The sequence below is a fragment of the Episyrphus balteatus genome, chromosome 1, assembly GCF_945859705.1.
Source record: "Episyrphus balteatus chromosome 1, idEpiBalt1.1, whole genome shotgun sequence".
NCBI lineage: Eukaryota > Metazoa > Arthropoda > Insecta > Diptera > Syrphidae > Episyrphus > Episyrphus balteatus.
In genome coordinates, this window is record NC_079134.1 from 99,256,308 (window position 1) to 99,276,942 (window position 20,635).

The following is a 20,635-nucleotide window of genomic DNA, read 5'->3' on the forward strand; positions in this document are numbered from 1 at the left end:
GCATTTCGCTTTATTTATGATGTGATCAATATGTTTATTAAAGTCTATAATTTTTGGTCCATTACAACGCCAATATCACAGAAACTATCAACTCTTTTCTTTCAAGTGGTTGTTTACACAATAACATATAAACAATTAAGAAGGGTAACAGTTTACGAGTAAAAGTCATGCACTTACACTTAGATACATTTAGTTCCATATCATGAACACTACACCAATTGGAAACATTAATTAAATCTCTTTGTAACAGTTCACATTCGTTGTTATTTTTGTACGATATTCGAAGCTTAGCATCATTGGCGAACAAAAGAATATTCGAAAATTTTACAGTGTTATGTAAGTCGTTTATAAACAATACAAATAGAAATGGTCGAATATGGTTTCCTTGCGAAACACTGAAATGCACAATTTTCTTTTTTCATGTTTTATCATTGAATAATTATATACCACACAATTTTTTTTTTCTGCAATCAGATGTACTAAAAAATCCCCAGAGAGAATGGAGCTTGTCCTAGAAAATTATGTTTACAAAAATTTGTTTTAAAAAAAGGAAATTTCACTAATACAAACATAAGGATTGGTCAAATTATCATTAATTCAACATAAGGAAACAAATATCAAACAAAAATAAATCGTATCAGCACATCGACATCCTAAATGAAAAAAGAACATAAGGAAATTTTGCTCATACATACAAAATAAAACATATCAAACAAAAATATTGAAAAGTTAGTTAACATAATAAAAATGTATCCATACTAACTCGAAACTAAAAACAAGCAATTTTTTTATTAAGAAGAGAATTTGAACAAAATTAAATATCCATGCATGAAAGTTATCCTAATTTCAATAGTCCTATTAGCGTAGGTGACAAGGTGATTGCTCTTTTATTTTGCTCTCTGAGTTCGTATCCCCACAGAGATTGCTATTTTTTTATATTATTTTTTTTTTTTCAATATTATGAAATGCGTAACAATTACAGCCGTTTGCTGAATCGAAACTTAGGCATTTAATTACAACATAAATCCGGTGCGGGGAACTAAGTCCACGGGAACTAAGTCCACTGAGGTAGTTAGTTCCCACTCAGTGGGAACGAAACCCACTTTAGTAAAGTGGAGTAAGTTCCCATGCTAGGTGGGAATCTAATTCCGGAAAAAAACGTGTGGTTTTCGTTCCCTCTGAATGTTAACTTAATTCCCATTTCACCAAGAAGAAGTTAAATAAGAAGAAAAAGAGTCGCGAGTTTTTAATATGACTTTTTCATTTCGAGATCCAGTTTTCAAGAAACTAACCCAATTGGATGTTAGTTCCATTTAATTTGAAATTAACATCCACGGGACAAGGCACAGTTTAGTTGAAAAAGTGTTGTTATTGGCTGGCGACTTTACATACCCTTAGCGGAGCAACGAAGTTACGTGAGCGGGACAGAGAACCCTAAAAGGGATTGAAAATACTGAGAACCCATGAAGCGACCCAGGCAAGGTTTCAGTTAGTTAAAAAGACGCCAACAATGGCCGCTAACGCTAGTTCGTTCCTCTGTTTAGGTAATGTTAGATCGCCAGGCAGACGCAAATGTTTGTGTGTTAGTGAAGTGTTATAATTTGGCAAACGGGAAGCGGAAAAACATTTGCTAACATGAGAATCTATTTAATTTGTACAACCCAAACGCGAAGCGGAAAAAAATTTTGCCCAGGGGAGAATCAATTTTGAGGTGTGAAAATAAAAATTCGCACGAAAAGCGTTAAGAAAAACTCAACGTAATATTGTAAATCATGAGAGAAAAGAGGCAGAGAAAAATATTGAACAATAGCTATACCTACAGCTGAAAATTTTTTATTGACCTCAATAGTGTCAAAAATTTTACAGAGGTTAAATAGTTAACCCAAAGGCTAACGCTCTGCTTATTAGTTGAGTTTCATAACCATACAATTTAACCGAGCGTTAGCTTTTAACCTGAGTTGTTTCTATAAACTAGCCCAAAAAATTAAAGGAACAAAGCAAAATTCGTGTTTTGTTAAGTGATTTTCCATAGGCTGTACCTCGAAAATTAAAATGCGTCTGGGCCGCACGAACTTGCTCTTAGGATAAAAGTTGTTAAAATAAATTAAATGTTTTGAAAATTTATATGGAAAAAAAACATAATATTCGTTTTTCAAAGACATAAACAACATCTGAAAACAAATTTTACGCCAAAACAAAACATATTCAATTTGATTTCTTCTACTAAGATACATAGATTTTTCATTTCAAACACCTGAGGTGCGTTCTTATTCTAACAATAGTCAACGATCGTTTTTATGTCAAAAATTATTGTTGAAGTGTCATTGTTAGAAATCGTTGGATTTTTTACAAATCATTTAGGAACGATTTATTGTTAGAGATTGTTAGACTGTCAAACCACCAGCTAAATTTCTTTTAAGAATACGTTTATTTCCATTATTATAACAAAAAATTTTGTTTTTATTCGAAATAAATTATCTTTCATCAAAAAATTACAAAACTCTCTTTATTTTCATTTTTTCCGCTTATTTCCAAAAGAAAAAAAAATCTTTAAGTTTATTTTGTAAACAAAACATACACTTTGACACTTCAACAATCTCAGGAGGGTTCAACTCACATCATGGAGGTGAGTTGGAAATAGTTACGATTTGTAACTATTTGACACTTCAAAACGAGTTTAAAAACGATGTTCATCTGTCAAATAGTTACAAATCGTAACTATTTTGTAGTTCAGGAACGACAAAAGTTAGCGATAGTTAACAATAGTTAACTATTGTTAGAAAAAGAACGCACCTCTGTGGTATAAAATAAATCTCTAGAAACCTAGCTGGCCAACTTTCTTAAAAATATTCTCGTCTAAGGGGAATTTTTTTTAAAAAAAAGTTGACCACTATAACTTTCATAAAATACTTTTTATACATTTTGCATCGATTTCAATTTTTTTTTAAGGAAAATGTGCAATAGCCATGAAATGTTTAAAGTGTTAATGTACACATCCAATTATTGAAGAAAATTATAAAAAAAAAGAAATAAATAAAATTCATTCATTCGTGGTTGTAGTGAACGAAAACATAAGATGATACAATTTAAAATAAACTGAACAAAAAAAAGCCAATATTTTATGAACTGGTTGCGATAGAACTTTTTCTATCTGTTTTTAGAACAGTCATAAGTAGAGATGCCGCGAACATTCGGCCACTATTCGGTATTCGGCCTATTCGGCCTATTTTTCTGGTATTCGGTATTCGTCCGAATAGTTAAATGGAGAAGAAAAAGACATAAATTACACTGTGCAAGTCGAAATTCTTGACAGGCGCGCGAATAACTGTTTCGCCCTATTTCGGACCCGAGAAATCGATTGGCGTCATTAGTTTTTCGATTTATCGGTACGACTTCGAACAAAATTTTTTTTGAAAGATTTTCAATTATTTTGAGAATTTTACACTTTTTTTAGTCATTTTTCATCCAAAAACAATATTTATATTGCTAATAATTCTGCTCAAACGTTATTTGCTACCAGTAGAAAGACATTATAAACAATTTTGAACAATTTATTTGAAAATTTTTTGAAAAAATTAAAAAAAATCGAAATTTTTTACATTGTTAATCGTTTTTTTCGCTGTTTTTGTTCTCTTTCGCACAAATACATTGCATGTTTTCCATTAAATTTAATTAAACTGTAAATTTAGTGTTGGTTAAACTTCGACAGTCTATCGATAGCATCGATAACAAAAAAATATCGAGTATATCGATACTTCACAAAACTATCGATAGTTTCAATACTTCCAAATTATTTTACCACAAGGCTACCGATATTATCGATAGCTTTGAAATTAATTAAACACAATTTGAACTACAAGTTAAGTTTTCGTTTGACATTGGATATAAACAACGAATTAACATAGTGTTTGGTAGATATCGATAGTTTCCATTATCGATTGTATCGATAGTTTTGAGAAAAAACTATCGATAATATCGGTAATCTTGTGGTAAAATAATTTGGAAGTTTTGAAACTATCGATAGTTTTGTGAAGTATCGATATACTCGATATTTTTTTGTTATCGATGCTATCGATAGACTGTCGAAGTTTAACCAACACTAAATTAACAGTTAAATTAATTTTTAATGGAAAACATGCAATGTATTTGTGCAAAAGAAAACAAAAACAGCGAAAAAACGATTAACAATGTAAAAAATTTCGATTTTTTTTAATTTTTTCAAAAAAAAACTCCAAATTTTCAAATAAATTGTTCAAAATTGTTAATAGTGTCTTTCTACTGGTAGCAAATAACGTTTGAGCAGAATTATTAACAATATAAATATTGTTTTTGGATGAAAAATGACTAAAAAAAAGTGTAAAATTCTCAAAATAATTGAAAATCTTTCAAAAAAAATTTTGTTCGAAGTCGTACCGATAAATCGAAAAACTAATGACGCCAATCGATTTCTCGGGTCCGAAATAGGGCGAAACAGTTAATCGCGCACCTGTCTCAAAAAAATTTTTCAAAAAACTTGCACAGTGTTATTATACCAAAATGTGTGTTTTATTAAAAAATTGTAATTTTAGTACTAATCTACGAAAGGCAAGTTGTGGTGAATAAAAACTATTTGTTCCGCATTTGTTGTGTAGTAAACGCTTTCGTTTATCTTTGTAGACTATTCCTGCTTCGAAAAATAGTCTTTTACTTTAAACACTTGTCCCAGGAGAGGAAAGGTAGACTTTAGCAAATGTTGTCAAAATTGGAAATTTTGTGGTATGTGCTGACCACCACTTGTATGGGTCCGCTGTTCGATCTTGGCGAACAGACAGTGTCTACATTTGCAGTAGTAGGTAGTGTGTTCAGACACTTAGGTATCTTAAAAGTAGTTCAGTTATTCATCATTTCAATACGATGTTGTTGGGAATTCTTTAAGCCACATCTATTCTTGAGACAAAGTGTACAATTTTTGAAATTACCAACAAAAATTACCGGGGAAATGGTTTCGGGAGAAGGGCCCCAAACGGAAAAATGGTGAACATTTCCTTTTTTATTTTGCTCTCCCCATATTCTTAACCATTGAAGAACGAAAAAAAAGCTTAAAAATAATGAAATTTCAGGAACTTTTCAGTTGGGAGTTTTTTTCAGAATAGGTCGGATTATGACGATTACAACTCAACTTCAACTTTTTGAATCGTTATACCTAAGAAATGATGGGTCTTAGGAAAAAAAGTGTCATGACACTTTTTATAGATAATAATCTGATCTACAATTTTTGCATTTAAAATTTTTTGATAATACTTACCGTTTTGCTTAAAATCGTGAAAACCCAGTTTTTCTAGGTCTCGGATCGACGAGGACTTTTTAGATTTAATTTATGATGGTGTTTCCAACAATCCTACCAATTTTCAGCTTGCTGGGAATTTATGTATCCCCTTATTTTAGTCTAATTTGACCGGACTATAAATTAAGAGAAAGAGAGACTTAATTTCATATAACACTACCGTTATTTGTGGTGAAAAAAATTAGTTCTAAAAACCCCTCTGGAGAGTCTCAAAAAAATGCCGTAGAAAGGCAGACAGACAAACGGAAATTCCGTGACCCACCTTTTTTGCATTCGCTATTATAGTAATACCATGTCTGATTGTTATCTCAACTTTTTTTCGTACGAATGCATAGCTTGATTATTTAGTATCATGACAAAATAAAAATCATGTAAAAGCTACATTCTTCTAGTTTCATGGTATTATAGAACCAAATTTTTTATTTCAAATAGTGAAATAGAAAAATCATTGGAACTATCCAAAAACAACATTTTCTTATAGTCCAAGATCCCAGGGCCGCCAGACATTACTTATTTTCTCAAGAAAAAAATGTATGGAATTACGTAGTGCTAGGACATACTATTAGTGTATGGATACTGGCTATCTTGTGCCGACGGCCATTTTACCACTAACAGGTGCTAAAGGTACAAAAAATACGTAGTTACTTTTCTTATTTTCTCAAGGCTGATTTTTATATATGATACTCAGGGAACTAATACATTAATTTTTGTAAGCTGCCAGACCCGTCGGATGGGCCTAACACCTTGCCAGACACGCATTTTAGTATACGGGAAAGTTAGATTTTGTTATATGGAGGTCTGGGAAAAAATTTATAACACATTTTGACTTCAGGACTCGAAAGAGTATCAAGACACGAGTCGAAAACCACATTTTGAACAATCGCATCTAGAGTCATTTGGCCGCCATTTTGTTTTTTTAATAAAAATTTCAATTTTTCACATAACTCATGTATTTTTGAATCTACAGAAAAAAATGTATTGCAAACTTGAAGATAATTTAATTTACTACAATATATGTTAAATTACTTTTTTCGATTATACCTTCGGTTTAAGAGTTAGGGTGTTTTTTTTTGAAACCATATTTTCGTCATATCTCTTTTATTTGAGCTTTTTTGAAAATTAACTTGAAGTAAAAGTTGTAGATCTTTTTATTTACTTCAAAAAGGTTGCAATTTTTTAATATAGGAAAAATATTCTAGTATAGGGTAATTTGCATTAGATGTAACAACAACCTAGGCGTGTAGGTTGCACTCAGACAAGAACAGAATCGTATAACTAACACTGCCAGACCCATTCCGACAGCCATTTTTTTTTGCCAGACACCTTAAAGCTTTGAAAAAAATAGTTTAACTTTACTTATTTTCTCAAGCTTCATTTTTATATATAATACTCAGGGAACTAATTCAATAAATGTTTGTAAGCTGCCAGACCCGTCGGATGGGCCTGACACCTTGCCAGACACGCTTTGTTATAAAACTCCTTTACAAACATGCTCACGCTGCGCTGACGCTGATACACATAGCTAGCATTTGTGCGTGTCTGGCAAGGTGTCAGGCCCATCCGACGGGTCTGGCAGCTTACAAACATTTATTGAATTAGTTCCCTGAGTATCATATATAAAAATGAAGCTTGAGAAAATAAGTAAAGTTAAACTATTTTTTTCAAAGCTTTAAGGTGTCTGGCAAAAAAATGGCTGTCGGAATGGGTCTGGCAGTGTTAGTTATACGATTCTGTTCTTGTCTGAGTGCAACCTACACGCCTAGGTTGTTGTTACATCTAATGCAAATTACCCTATACTAGAATATTTTTCCTATATTAAAAATTTGCAACCTTTTTGAAGTAAATAAAAAGATCTACAACTTTTACTTCAAGTTAATTTTCAAAAAAGCTCAAATAAAAGAGATATGACGAAAATATGGTTTCAAAAAAAAAAACAACCTAACTCTTAAACCGAAGGTATAATCGAAAAAAGTAATTTAACATATATTGTAGTAAATTAAATTATCTTCAAGTTTGCAATACATTTTTTTCTGTAGATTCAAAAATACATGAGTTATGTGAAAAATTGAAATTTTTATTAAAAAAACAAAATGGCGGCCAAATGACTCTAGATGCGATTGTTCAAAATGTGGTTTTCGACTCGTGTCTTGATACTCTTTCGAGTCCTGAAGTCAAAATGTGTTATAAATTTTTTCCCAGACCTCCATATAACAAAATCTAACTTTCCCGTATACTAAAATGCGTGTCTGGCAAGGTGTTAGGCCCATCCGACGGGTCTGGCAGCTTACAAAAATTAATGTATTAGTTCCCTGAGTATCATATATAAAAATCAGCCTTGAGAAAATAAGAAAAGTAACTACGTATTTTTTGTACCTTTAGCACCTGTTAGTGGTAAAATGGCCGTCGGCACAAGATAGCCAGTATCCATACACTAATAGTATGTCCTAGCACTACGTAATTCCATACATTTTTTTCTTGAGAAAATAAGTAATGTCTGGCAGCCCTGGGATCTTGCTCTATTACATTTGAGATCATAATAGGCCTTTTTGAGTTTTATTTACTATAAAGCTATATAGTTTTTCTTTTCTGAGCCATTGAACTTTTGAGATAAAATTTCGAATCACTTTTTTATAAGAAAACTCAAATTTTTTTGAATTTATTTTTTTAAAGATTTTCTTAATAAATATCGTTTAAGTTTTAAGTAAACCAAAGAAAAATTTTAAAAATTCAAAATTGAGAAAAGTATTCAAAAATGGTACGAAAAGATTTTTTTTCAAAATTTAAAATTTTATAAAAACTTTAAATTTTCATTTACAGCTGCAAATTTGAACAAAGCCGTATATCCAAAGTTCTTGTTCGCATACATAAATCAGTTTAAGCAATTAAACAAGGTAGTTTCGTATTGTATTAAAATACTTTGAAGTTTGAAGTATGTATTAAAATACTTTAAAATAATGTGTCATATGGCCAGATTGTATGAACATGATCAACTTAATCCTTTTTAAAAAGTAAAGCCAGAACCGAGTGCGGTTGCGAGCGCTGTTCCCCTCCGTTTCATCCGACGCTTCAGTCAATTATAGTTTTGGCTTAAGTATATGCCACAGTGCATGTGGACAACATTCAAATAATGTGAACTACAACTTTGTCCTAGATGTTATTACAAAATGCACCCTTATCAAAACTAAACACTTGCACTCTATAACTGAAGAAAATCTTCTTGTCGTTAATAAAAACAGAAAAACAAAATCCTTTCAAATTATAGATACATATTAGAATCAAACATTTAAAAATAAATGTGCCCATGATTATGAAAGTGGACTAAGTCACTTTTTGCATTGTTTAAAGAAAAATTTACATACCTAATAATTTTCTTATAACGATTTAATTATATTTCTTTTATGAAATCACTACAAAGAAAACAAATACCGAAATCATCCAAAAATTCCAAAATAAAGTCCTTCGTGGAATAGTTAGGGTAAAGTCGGGTGATATGGCACCCTTTCAATATCTCCCACTTAATGACTTCTTTTCAAAGCAAAAAGAGCAAAATAGGATTCAGTCTGCCGTAAGCTTTCAGTGGATGCATTCGGATCCGCAGTAACCATTGCCACTTAAATTTAAAAAATGGAAAAACAAAAAAGTGAGTTCAATTTGAGCGAAAAGTTTTTTTGTGTAAAATTGTTGTAGGTACGTGTGGTTCCAAAAGTATTTGACGCCGAGGGTTCATTATTACACCAGAAGAACGGTAACGGTTGTATTTTTGTGTTTGCTCATTGCAATAACTAAGCAAACGTGATTATTCGTGTCATTTGAAGAAAACAGAAGTGTAGTCAAATGGGGAATATGGCACCCATAAACCTCGGGATATATGGCACCGGTGCCATTTCCCCTGCATCTACTTTTGAACCTATTTATTTTTCAACTGAAAATTGCATTTACAAAAAATTCCGCAAACCAGGCCAAGTCAAGTGGACTCAAACTCAGATCACAGCAGCCGTTGGAGCTGCTGAATGTAAAAAAAAAGCAGGACCTAAGCATTTTGCGATTCCCTTCAAACTTCACTACATTAAGAAAGCTTCTTAAATGACCAGAATCTAAAAGTTTGCAAATAGATTGGCTGAAAAGTGTGGAATAAGGCAGTAATCATAATGTCACTTTTGGTCTCATGATTCGTGTACGTCTTTCAACAACACATGCAACAAGTGTCACAAAATAATATCAATCATGTTTTTTTTAATGTTTTTTATTTTTGCAAAAAATAACAAGAAATTATCTTTGAATTACACTTATGTACCTATTTTGTATTTAAGAAATAGTTTTAATATAAATCTGCTTTTGTTTGAAATACCTAGATATCTTCTTTATTTCTCAAGTAATAACGAAAAACGAAAATGGGTGCCATATCCCCCGACTTTACCCTAATGCACCTTGGTACATAAGAAATAGCGATCTACATCGTGACTTACAAATAGAAATGGTTACAGAAGTTGTTAAAAAATACGCTGTATCGCACAATCAGAGACTGCAAAGTCATAATAATTCTGAAATGGAATCTGTCTTGAATATAAGAAACCATGTTCGGAGATTAAGAAGAACCAAGCCTCATGAGCTTATGGTCTAAAAGAACATGGGAACGTATTAAAAGTTTAAACTTCCCCCAAAGTGATTGTACAAAGTTAAGAAAGAAAAATCTGATGTCGATCTTTCAAGATTGGTCCTGATTTAGAGGTGTTCTTAGTTGTTAAGAGTCATACACTACTTGGTGTCGAATACTGCCAAGTGTCTTTTGAAAATTTTCCTCCTGTCAAAAAAAAAGCTAGAGGAGCAATAAAGAAGTTTATTCACTGCAATTTTGCTTGCAAATATACTTTACCCCTTAAATAATAAATTAATTTTTGATTGACAATGCGCAGCCAAAGCAGCTACAAAAATTGATGATTTATTACCAGAACGTAAATGGCCTCCGGACAAAGACCAACAAGGTCTATAATAATGTAAATAATGTTCCCCATGATGTTCTCATACTAACAGAAACATGGCTGAATTCATCTTTTGCTGACACTGAATTATTTGATTCCAATTTTCAAATTTTTCGTCGTGATCGTCATAATGACCCTATATAGTTACTGTTGGAGGAGGTTTGTTAGTAGCCGTACGCAATAATTTGTTTTGTAATCTCGTTCACGATTTTTTGGACTCCAACCTCGAAATAATTTGTGTAAAAATATCAACTTCGTCTGGTCATTTATATGTGGTTGCATGCTATATACCGCCTTCTTCAACCAGTGATGTCTACAATAAACTTATTGATTCCTTAGAATCTATAAATGAAAAAATTGAACCTGCAGATGAACTTTTTGTTATTGGCGACTTTAATTTGCCAAATCTTGAATGGGCTATATCATCGGAACATGAATCTTATCATGTCATCAATGCATCGAGCAACAACGAAGTTCTTTTAATCGATGGAATGACTTCATTTGGACTAAATCAATTAAACAATGTCAAAAACCGATTTGGTAAAATTTTAGACCTTGTATACTTTTCTGACCTTAATAATTCTGATGGAACTACATTACTCGCCGATACGAAGCTCATTGATGAAGATCGACATCATCCTGCATTATCTATAACGTTAAACTTAAATATTAATAATGTAAGTTATCATTGTAAGAATATGCATGAATTCAAATTTAAAAAACGTAATTTCTCTGAACTCTTCCGCTTATTGGATGATATTAATTGGAATATCCTGTTTTTGAATGTTAGTTTTGATGAAATGGTCTTTCGTTTTTATAAAATCTTGTTTGATTGTTTTTTAGAGACCATTCCGATACGAAAAATAAGAAATTTAAGTAATACTCCACCGTGGTTTGATCAACATATTAAAACTCTTCAAAATAAAAGAAACAAGGCGTGGGTGAAGTTAAATCGATCCTGGAGTATTGAAGCTCAAAATGAATATACTAGACTTAAAGATGAATTTATTAACTACTCAAATATTCTTTATTCGGACTTTATACTCAGAACTGAAGATGATCTTAAATCTAATCCACAAAATTTCTGGAAATATGTAAATCGTAAGAGAAAATCTGATGGTTACCCAACTAATATGAGCTACCAAAATGACGAAAGTCATTACCCAGAGGACATTGCAAATATGTTTGCCGAATATTTCCAGTCTGCTTTTGAAAAATCTTCTTCTTGTGATACTTATAATACCTCTACTATTGATGAGTTTTCACATCTTAGTAATATTAACTTCTCTATTTCTGAGGCAACTATATTAGAGTATATTAAAAAATTAGACGATTGTTTAAATCCTGGTCCTGATGGGTTTCCCGCTTTTATGTTAAAAAAATGTGCAATATATATGTCGTATCCGTTGTTTTTACTTTTTAACCAATCTATAATTAACTGTAAGTTCCCGACTCTTTGGAAAAATGCATTCCTTATTCCAACTCATAAGAAAGGCAAAAAAATTTTAATTCTAAATTATAGGCCAATAGCTAAACTATCTGCTATACCCAAAATGTTTGAATCTATTATTTGTGATGTTTTGTCTTTTCACTGTTCCTCCGTTTGTGTGACAACCAACATGGCTTTGTTAAAAAGAGATCCACTATTACAAATTTGTTACAGTTTACTACATACTGTATTGACGCGTTTGAAAAAAAAACAACAAGTTGGCTGTATTTTCACTGACTTCAGCAAAGCATTTGACAAACTAACCCACAATATACTTTTAAAAAAACTGCAAAATATGGGTCTTAACGACAGATTTGTTTTATGGGTATCTTCATATCTCAAAGATAGGTTATATAGTGTTGTTTTTAAAAGTGAACGTTCTAAATGTTTTACTGTTAACTCTGGTGTACCTCAGGGTAGCCATCTTGGCCCATTATTATTTGTACTATTTATTAATTATCTTCCGTCTGTCCTTGTAAATTCTTTGTCTCTTATACAGTGCTGCTAAAAACATTCCGGATTTTTTTGTCATTTTCATCAATGGAAATTTTATAACTCAAAACTGGAACCAAATATTGTTTTAATATTTTTTCTAGGTCGCTTATATATCAGTTACGCAGTTTCAACAAAAAATAATGATCTTTAATACATACAAAAATTTAAAAAATTGAAAAATGAAGTAGAGTCAGAATTTCGGCTGTGAAAAACTAACCGGATTTTTCAAGGATTTCGATTCTCAGTATTGAGATAACGGTTTTAAGTATCACTTTAGTAAAATTTTTGTTTGCAAAGACAAACAAAGTTGTTAGCTTTGTGAATTGAATCAAATATTAAATGTAATACGAAAAATAACGCGTTATAGACATCCAATTCAGTACGAAGTCTTAAAACACTTTCAAGTCGAAATAAAACAAAATGTTATCCATTTGGGATGTTGCAAATTGCAACGTCAAGTGAGTATTATATCAACAAACAGTAAAAAAGCAAAAAGTCTGTTGAATCAGATCACTTTGGTGGGTCCCATCACAAAATAGCGCTAATAACTGATAGGCGAATAAAGAGTTTTTTGATAAAATATCCTTTTGTGACTTCTTAAACTATTGGTGAGGAGCTTAACCTGCCTTAATCTGTACTTGAACATCAATTACAGTAAGAAAGGGTGTGAGAAATTTTGATCTTTATGTCTTTCGGTTCGGAAAAACACCATTCCATAATAGTAAGCATTGCCTAAAAAGGGAGGCATTGAAAGGATCTTAAGAAACACTTTAAATATTAAAATGAAAATACTTAATCTGATTGGATTTACAAGAAATCATCTGAATTGCTCGAAAAAAAAACGGAAAAGTATCCTTTTCAGTGATAAAAGCAATTTTTATTTGTTTTATTCCGAGTGTGAAATGGAAGCCAAACATGCACATGTTTGAAACCAAAAAAATATGCTCCCAACCATGAACACAGCGGAGGATCAGTGATGGTTTGGGTTTTTTTTTTCAACTGCAGGCTCTGGCCGTACACCAAATTAACGGAATAATGGATCATTTAATGAATAGAGAGATGTTGGAGTCGATAATGACTCCATAAAAGCAGATAGAAGCGTCTTTATATTGGCTCTTTCTGCTAGTTATGATGTCAAAAATTCTTAAAAGCTCGTAAAATAGTAGTTTGGGGCAGACAATACTCCTGGATTAGAATAGCAGTAACAATTATCCGACTTGAACCCGATTGAAAATTTGTGGGCTATCTTTAAGTGACGAGTAGTGAAAAGAAAGCAGACCTCAGAAACTAACGTACTTGTGGCTTTGAAAAATGACTGGGTGCATATTTCTTGTCTATTTTATTTAATTTGACCGACTCCAATTCTCGTTGGTGCCGAGCAGTCTTCAAAAACAAAGGTTACTGAACAAAATATTAATTTTGAACACTAACATTAAAAAATCCGGTTAGTTTTTCACAGCCGAAATTCTGACTCTCATTAATTTTTCAATTTTTAAAATTTTTGTAGGATTAAAGCTCAATATTTTCTGTTGGAATTCCCTAACTGATATATTTACGACCTAGAAAAAATATTAAAACAATATTTGGTTCCAGTTTTAAGTTTTAAAATTTCAACTGATGAAAATGACAAAAAAATCCGGAATGTTTTTAGCAGCACTGTATATGCTGATGATGTAAAAAATTTTCGTACAATCAACTCTGCAAATGACTGTGATCTTTTACAAAGAGATCTTCAACGTTTCTGGGAATGGTGCAATATTAATGGTTTAGTTTTAAATATTGACAAGTGTAAAACAATGTGTTTTACACGCAAAAAAAATGTGATTGTCTATAATTATGCGATTAATCTATCACCACTAACTAATTTGTCTAGTTTCGCTGACCTTGGGATAGTATTGGACTCAAAATTAACTTTTACTGACCATTTTGACTACATTATTAAAAAAGCTAACATGACTCTTGGTTTTATTAAAAGATTTGCTCGGGAATTTCGTGATCCTTACGTTTTAAAAACTCTTTATGTCTCATTCGTAAGCGCCATATTATGCGGTTCATATAAATAGATTGGAGTCCGTTCAAAGAAGATTTATGAGATTTTGCTTAAGATTTCTACCATGGTCAAATCGAATTAACTTGCCACCTTACGCTCAACGTATTAAACTTATAAATCTTCCATTTCTAACTAGTCACAGAGCGTATCTACAATTTTGTTTTATTGTCGGGATAATCAATGGATCGATTTCAGCTCCATCGATCCTCTGTCGATTAAATTTCATTGCTAGTCAGTATAGTTTGAGAAGGCAGTTGCCAATTTCTAACATTTACAGTAGATCAAACTACGGTGCTAATAGCCCTTTAAATCTTTTAATTAATATTTACAATAAAAATTCAAATATAAATAACTGCAGCATTGACAATATAAAATCACTTAACTTTAAAAAGATTTTCTTTATTCAAAATAACCCATAATGTACATTAGATGTAAGTTTTCCTTTTAGTTTTGTAATAATATAATACCTTATGTAATTTTAATTTTAAGAAAATGTACCTATGTATAACGTTAGTATTTAACGAATAAACTTTTAAACTTTAATATAAGAAAATGTAAAACATAGGTAATGACATGTAAAAGAGAATTTTAGGGCAGATTTGATGGCATTTTTAGGAGTGACTTAGTCCACTTTCATAACACTGTGCTAGTTCAAAAAACGACAGATGGCGCTCCTATCTACTAAAGATAATGTAGATAGTATGCTGAACACGATGAGGTTCTTAGTTTTTCAAAGTTGGCTCTGTTAAGAAAGATTTTGGCCTTTGAAATTTTCTGTTTTAAACCCAAAATCATCGAAAAGAACCATATACAGTGTGTCCCAAAAGTCAACGTCGAAACGAAAACGGTAGATAGGGTAGGTGGTGACTGTTATCTGAAAAATAATTTAAAAAACCGCAGCCATATATTTTGGGATTTATGGGCATTCGAAAAAAATCAACAAAATGGTCACCCTGTAACGGCCTTTCATGTGCCGTGACTACAAATCTTAAGTATTCTCAATTTTTTTTCTGCTACGGAACCTTGAATAACCCTGCTAAAAAGTGCATTAATAAACTTAGATTGCTGAGAATGTTTCATAAATAAAGAAAATAAAAATGTTTTTCTTAAGAAATCCGACAGAACTGAATTCGTATTTTTAGAAATAGTAAAGTGCTGATTTTTTAAAAGATAAAACAAGCTTAATAATAATAATATAGGTAATAATTGATAGACTTCGTTTAAGCATAGGCTTATGAAAGAACATATAAACCAACAGCAACATAAACCAAAATATACCTACTTTTCTGAAGGTTTCCGGTGAGCTGAACTCGAATCCGAGTCAAAAATATCCTAGCAGTTCACGTTTTTGAAATATTTCTGTTAGAAAATGCAAAAAAAAAGTTTTTTTTTTTACCACTTTTGGTGTTATGCTTTAATTTGAAGAAATTTTTTTTAAATATAAATCATAACGGTTTCTATAAGAACTATTTTCCTAGTTCTTACAGAAAACGTAATAAAATTTCTAACCTCAAAAGTAGTTTTTTTTTTGCATTTTCTAACGGTAATATTTCAAAAAAGGGAGCTGATCAGATGTTTTTGACTTCAGATTAGAGTTCAGCAGACCAAAAACCTATAGAAAAGTATATCTTAGTCTCGGCACCAAAACCGTTGTTGACTTGTGTAATCCTTACTTTTAAGAATTTTTTTTTTCAATAAAAAGAATAAGGGTTTTAAGTAAATTCAATTTTACGCTTAAAAAAAAGAATTATTTTGAGATAAATTCACCTTGGACCAATTTATACTACATATTTTATAAATATCATTAATGCAAGTATTAGCTCTAAAATTTGTTTGCAATTCTTAAATAAATACAATTTCAATTTCCAACATTCCAAACCGGTAAGTAAGCTAAGTTTAGGGCTCAGCTATCAGTAAAATCCATCAGTAAAAATTTTGTTTTGCTATTTTGAATACTTTAATCTTATACTTTGTGGAAAATTTTGATGAAATAAATTGAAAACATATTTTCACTAATTTTTTTCAAAAAGAATCAATGCATTTTGTGTTAAATTTTATACACAAATTATGTAATTTTATAAATTTTACTGATGAAATTTCATTTTACTGAACAGCTGACTGCCAAATGCCAAAAAAAAATTCCATTTCGTTTTACTGATGGTGTTTCATTTTTTTACTGATGGATTTTACTGATAGCTATAACTGAGGCCTTAAGGTAAACAATTTTGCTGAGTGGAAAAAGTGGAGTATATAAATCTCGAAAAGTCGGAGCGTTGCAGTAGATTGTTTTTTTTTTTCCCTCAAATTTTTTGCAATTAAATACACTAAATTTTCAAAAAAAAAAGTTGTACCTATATATATATAGAATATGATTTTGAAAAAGTTGTAAAAGCTGATTACAACGCGTTAAATTTTTTTTCTCGGAAGCTGAATAGGATAACCTTTTCAATATTAACAATAATTTGGAAGTTAATTTCACAAAATTTTTAAAGAAAATTAAAGAAGCAAAAAATAGTTTTGTGCCAATTAAAAGAAGTGATCAAGAATACTAAACCCATTTGGTTTTATAAGAGATTAATGGCCAATTTCATAAAGCCCTTTTAAAGATTAATTTAATTAATATTAAGTTTGTAGCATACAAAAAATGTTATTTAAAATTTTAAAAGCCTGTTGAATGGTTATGAAATCGGCCATGAGTCAATTGAAAAACAAGCTTGTTAAGCTTAAAAAAATGTCAATCCAATTCAGTTTACCGTGATCAGTTAAAAATTCTAAGAAAAGAGTATGAAATAATTCAGAAGTTTTTGAATATGTTTAATACAGTCAAATAAGGAGACACAAGGGGTAAATCTCGAAATGAATGTTAGTAGAAATTTTTTTTGCTCAATATCTTCCTTTTGCCATTCTATAACATATCTCAAAAGGCTAGAAAAATCTCATGTCCGCTTGTCGCGATTTCAAGGTCAAATCGCGAAATGGAGATTTTCAAAATTAGCAAAAATAGGCTATGGTATTATATACACATATGATACATGATTTCAAGGTATTTTTTAATGCTGATTCCAAAAAGAGTGTGTGTGCACATGTACACGCGACTGAAGTTATACTTCTCACTCAGTTATTAAATGAATTTCATTTGATAGATATATTTTTAATTTTTATTATTTTTGTTTTATACACTCCTGCTCAAATTTAACGCACATCGTATTTATTTTACAAAAAAGTCCTACTATTACTTTATCTCACAGTATCGTGGTTATTTTCTCAAATAAGACAGGAGTTAGCTTAAATTGAAGGTATGGAATAAAATGTTTGTGGGGAAGATTTGGAGAGGTATGCTGAAGTCTATCTGTCAACCCGCGAACCTTTTAGAGATGAGTCATAAATTTTCATGGAGTAAACTCTGCCTCACAACACCTACGGAGTTAGTGAGATCTCCTAGACCTAATTTAAGTACCCAAAGATACTTGGCTGATATTCTCGAACAGCATGCGGTTCCAATCACCCCTAGATTTGGTCCACAAATCAGTCTGATGCACGATAATGCATGCTAGAGTGGTTTGAGAATATCTTCATGATTAAAATGTGCCACCTTTGAATTGACCACACAGATATCCGGATGTAAATTCAATAGAACATGTCTAGGAAATGTTGAAAAAAATGCATTTGCGGCCGAAATCCACCTCCAAGCATTCTTGATTAACAGAAAACTGCAGTGAAAGAAAAGTTACAACAAAACCTTCAAAACTTAATTCGTGGAATGAATAGACGACTCCAAATTACCATATGCGCTAGAGGAGACAATGCCAAGTATTGAAAAAAATTATTGGAAAGAACTGTCACGTGTTTCCATTTTTTAAAATTTTTTTTCTTAAAAAACAAAAATTATTTTAATATCAGTTTTCAGACCTTGAATTGCTAAATTTGGTTTATCTTTTTTTTGGTTAATAATACTGTTGCAATTTAGCATTTTTCTGACTTGCTAAACAATAAGCAAACACAAAAAAATACAACAAATAATTTTAAAGCCATTTCAAACAAGATGCAGGGGTATAACTAAAGAAAAAAAAAGTGTGCGTTAATTTTGAGCAGGAGTTTATTATTATGTATTAAAATAATCAAACAGCGTATTTTTTAAAAATCTCAGCTTATGGTGACCTAAGGAAATTTTTTAATGCTATCTCCGTACCTTTACCCAAGACAGTTTGACTTCCCTGAATATTGGTATGCATGAAAATATCTTTATAATTGGAAATTAAGAATCTTCATCCTAATTTCCAGGGCTAAATTTTTGAGAAAAGAAAATAAATCTCAGCTTATGGTGACCTAAGGAAATTTTTTAATGCTATCTCCGTACCTTTACCCAAGACAGTTTGACTTCCCTGAATATTGGTATGCATGAAAATATCTTTATAATTGGAAATTAAGAATCTTCATCCTAATTTCCAGGGCTAAATTTTTGAGAAAAGAAAATAAATTTTATCTACGATTGATGGCCTTTCAACTTGCCGCATGCAACTTGCTACACACGACTTGCCACATGCAACTTGCCACACACAACTTGCCACCCTTTGTGTACTGAATACCACATGCCTCGTGCCACATAGTACTTGCCACATGCAACATGAAAAATGCAATCTGCCCCGTGTTGTAGGTTTTTTTACCCTGCTGCGGCGTACTGCATTTTTAAATACTAAAGTACTACAAACTCTAAAGGTGAAACGACAGCCCTGCTGCCCAATTGTCTCGAAGATGGCGATCGCGTCATAATCCCTTTGACATTCTTGTCAAAAAACAAATTTTTATACCCATATATATAAGATTCTTGTTCATCTTAGGAATAAGTGCTAATAGGCTAATTTTTTCATTTTAATCTTTGTTTCAATATTCTTTAACTACCCTCAAAAATCTAAAAAAATCTCATGTCCGCAAGTCCTAATTTTCTTGGTTTGAAGATAAGGTGCAGATTTAAAAAAATTGAAAAACTACACTTCAGATATTTGTGTCAGATCAACATGAATAAGGTGCATTACTTTTCAGGGATGGTCAGGTTGACTTGTTTGTGAGTTTTGTTGGAATAAGTGTTAAAAAAACCTTTAAATCATGTCGCTTATGTTGGTATACATATAAAAATTTAAACTTTTCTTATTAATATTCTAAAATCTGCACCTTATCTTCAAACCAAGAAAATTAGAACTTGCGGATATGAGATTTTTTTAGATTTTTGAGGGTAGTTAAAGAATATCGAAACAAAGATTAAAATGAAAAAATTGGAATCAGCATTAAAAAATACTTTGAAATCATGTATCATATGTGTATATAATACCATAACCTATTTTTGCTAATTTTGAAAATCTCCATTTCGCGATTTGACCTTGAAATCGCGACAAGCGGACATGAGATTTCTCTAGACTTTTGAGATATGTTATAGAATGGCAAAAGGAAGATATTGAGCAAAAAAAATTTCTACGGACATTCATTCCGAGGTTAAAAGTAATAATTTTATCAAAATTGAATTTAAAAAAAATAATTTTTATTTGTTCAATTCGGAATCTATCTTAAGACTAACATTTGTATTTAATTTTATTGTTCGTTATACTTCGGTTTTCAACGTGTGATATGCAAGCTTGCATTAACAATGTGCAAGATTGCATTCACATGTTGAAATAAAATATTTCTTAGAATAATTATTATAAATTGTGTGAATGGAAAATAAAATGCAAAATTCTAGGAATAATTGATATTTGTAACATTAATATGTAGTTCGTTGCAAAGTGCAATGAACTTGTTTATTAAATGATATTTTTATTGGAGGCATGTGTAACACCCCCACCGTCAGATTGAGGCTCCGACGAAATTTTTACTTTTGATTTATTTTGCATTTTGTGTTTTATTAAAAGACTAATTACATGTTTTATTAAAAGACAATGTTACATGTTTTATTTAGACAAAAAAACAATATCATGAAAATATTTGAAGCTAATGATGTAATGTTAAAAGTTACATTATTTTTTTTTATTTCTTGTATTATTTCTCTATTTTGAATATGTTTGAGATATAGTTCTTCAATATTTAATTGAGGTATAGTTTTATTTTTACTAACTTTAATGAAGAAATTTGGCAAAACAAATTTGTCATGAATAGATTTAATAAAGTTTTGATAAGTTACATTTTTAATGTTCAATTTACAATTTTGAAATTTTATTAAATAATTTCCTTTCAGTATTATATTTTGTTTATTACAGTTTTGAATAATTTGTGTTTCTTTTATATTTTTTAACAGTATTATACCTGTTGTT